Consider the following 2,805-nt stretch of genomic DNA (forward strand, 5'->3'; position numbering starts at 1 on the left):
AAAGTAGCAAGTATCTAAAGTTGTGAGATGACTGTATTATTTGCATTAACGACTAAACCTGCGTTATTTCCTGGTCTTGTAGAGGGGCTTTACAATCAAGTTTGAGAGCTTTAGAAGAATTATATCCAGTGATGTTTTTGACGTGATTTCTGTCAAACATGGACAGCAAACAGCTTTCAGTGTGGAAAATGTAAGATCTGAAGGCTTTTTCCAAAGACAGCATTTTGCCTTTGAGACTGGCAGAGGACTCGTAGTACGCTACTGGTACGCCATTTATGTAGTTGGTTGAGAGTGTTTGATCAAACTGGACCCTGTGAAACCCTCAACTCTCTCCACAGTTTGAAGACACCCAGCTTCCCCCAGCTCAACATTACTGTAGCCGAGAGCTGCGACATATAGAGAAACAACATGATTCCCATAAACAGTATTTCAGCCTTTGATGCCAGGACATTTCTCAGCCCGTGCAGTATCAGCAGGATGCAGTACCACTACATGCCACCAGATGGGCAAAAAAACCTGTGGCACCACAAAGATCCATTTAAAAAGTGTTAAGTTCTGTGTGAAAATACAGGAAGTCAGTACCCTTGATCCAAAATCATTTCTGTCACTTGTTTGTAATTTTTAAACATTAGTGTTTATTAAAATAACCGTCACACCTCACAGGTTCACTTCAGCTCTGCAGAAGCTGGAACATGGAACTCAGGTTTCTCAATTCTTAACTATAATGGACAGAAGCCCCTCACCCAGCACCTCATCATTACAGCAATATTTCTGGTTGTACGCATTCAACAACTACAGCTCCAACGAGTAAAAACACACTGCCTTAGTGGCTGTTGTCTGTCTCACAGCCTTAATAGTTAATGAGCCACAGGACTGATTTCATGAAACGCTGCTGATCATCACAACAAAAACAAGTAGCTTTGTTCTAAAATGAAATATTTCCAGTATTGTTTTGCATGATTATTTTGATGAATTTAAGTTGAACTTGTTGATCTTGGAATTTATATCAAATAAAAATACGCAAACACAACATTGTCAACAATCGCCCATAGTTTCAAATACATCATCTCTGTTGGCTCCAGTTTTACAGGACATTTTCATGTTGTACTGCTCATGAATCCTCGAGTCCTCCAGTGATGATTGTGAAAAAACAAGCCCCCTGCTGGGTGCACACGTGAAATCAACAAGCCTCCAAGTTTTTATTAGAGCAAGATTTTCAACCTGCAAGGTCTTCACCATCCATGTGAAGCAAAAATACAGAGACAACACATGACAGCACATGCAGTTAAGAGATCACATGATGAGAATAACCTCAACGTATTCTTGGGTGGGGTGGGGGGGTTGACTGTGGCAGCTGGACTCACTTGTAGAAACCTCTCATCCAAGGCTTCTTCAGTTCTTTCCCCTCTTTCAGGTCTTTCCCCTCTATGGGGTTGTTATCAAAGTCACTGATACCGCCTGGTTCATTAGCGCTCCTGGCTGTTGTGACAGCAGAGCGACTGAAGAAGCCTCTTGGATGAGAGATGAAATGTTTTCAAATTCAAGTATCTAGAACCAAGTCCAGCTGTCCTCCCTGGAGACCATGACCAGTATGAGGAGGTGTTATAAATAATGCTCATGCTGATTTGTTATGTACAGAGAAAACACACAGTGTAGCTCAGAAAGGACGTGTAATACAAATCTTAAGACTTGCCCTTGTGTTATATGTGCAGGCACACTGTGAGGGCTCAGCTACCACACCTCGTCTCCTGCAGGCAGAGTGAGGCTATCTGAGCATGGACGAGGGCCGGACACGTCCACTCTGAGCAGGAGACCACAGATTGGTGCTCTGTTTGAAGACCAGTCTGAGCTGCCTCACAGGGGAGTGTCATTTAAAGCACGCTGCGTCCACTCTGAATGGAGACACTCTGGTTGGGACATGTTGTTATTCTGTGATCTCCTGACTGGAGGTGGAGCTGTCCTGTGCTGTCTGCATGTTTAGCCTATTTGTTTGTTTGGCTGTGTGTGTGTGTGTGTGTGTGTGTGTGTGTGTGTGTGTGTGTGTGTGTGTGTGTGTGTGTGTGTGTGTGTGTGTGTGTGTTCAGCAGGAGGCAGACAGACTCAGCAGACTGATGAAGAGCAGAGCTGAGGAGGAAAAGACCTGGAGAGAGAGAGACATGTCAGCATCAGAGTGCAGCTCCATGAGCAGAGCTCTGACATCAGGTAAGACAGGTGGGTCAGTCAGCTGTTGACCAGTCAACACAGCACACTCAGTCAGTCAGTCAGTCAGCCAGCCAGTCAGTCAGTCAGTCAGTCAGTCAGCCAGTCAGTCAGTCAGTCAGTCAGTCAGTCAGTCAGTCAGCCAGTCAGTCAGTCAGTCAGTCAGCCAGTCAGTCAGTACTCACTCCAGCTGCAGAGCTTCCACTGCTGTCCAGTCTCAGAGGGCTGCTGTTGAGCTCAACCCAGAATGTGGTGTAGTCCTGGACCAGGCTGGCACTGTCGGGTCCACAACAACAACAAAGACGTGATACAAGTGAGCGAATGACACAAGACGTCAACAAGTATTACAAAGTCAGATCAAGACCAGTGACATGGATCCCTTTCTGCTGTGATGGATGTGATGCTGTTTGATGGATGGTGGTTACAGAGCACTAGACTGCACATGTTTCTGATTAGAGCCTCGACGGCTCAGGACACGTTTGGACTTTTGGACATTTAAAGTTGAAGTTAGAGCCAGATTTGAGTGAGGAAAGAGTGTCGTAAGCAAGAATCCTCATCTGTGTGTGTGTGTGTGTGTGTGTGTGTGTGTGTGTGTGCGTATGTGTG

Source organism: Chaetodon trifascialis, chromosome 11 (assembly GCF_039877785.1).
Source record: "Chaetodon trifascialis isolate fChaTrf1 chromosome 11, fChaTrf1.hap1, whole genome shotgun sequence".
Classification (NCBI taxonomy): domain Eukaryota; kingdom Metazoa; phylum Chordata; class Actinopteri; order Chaetodontiformes; family Chaetodontidae; genus Chaetodon; species Chaetodon trifascialis.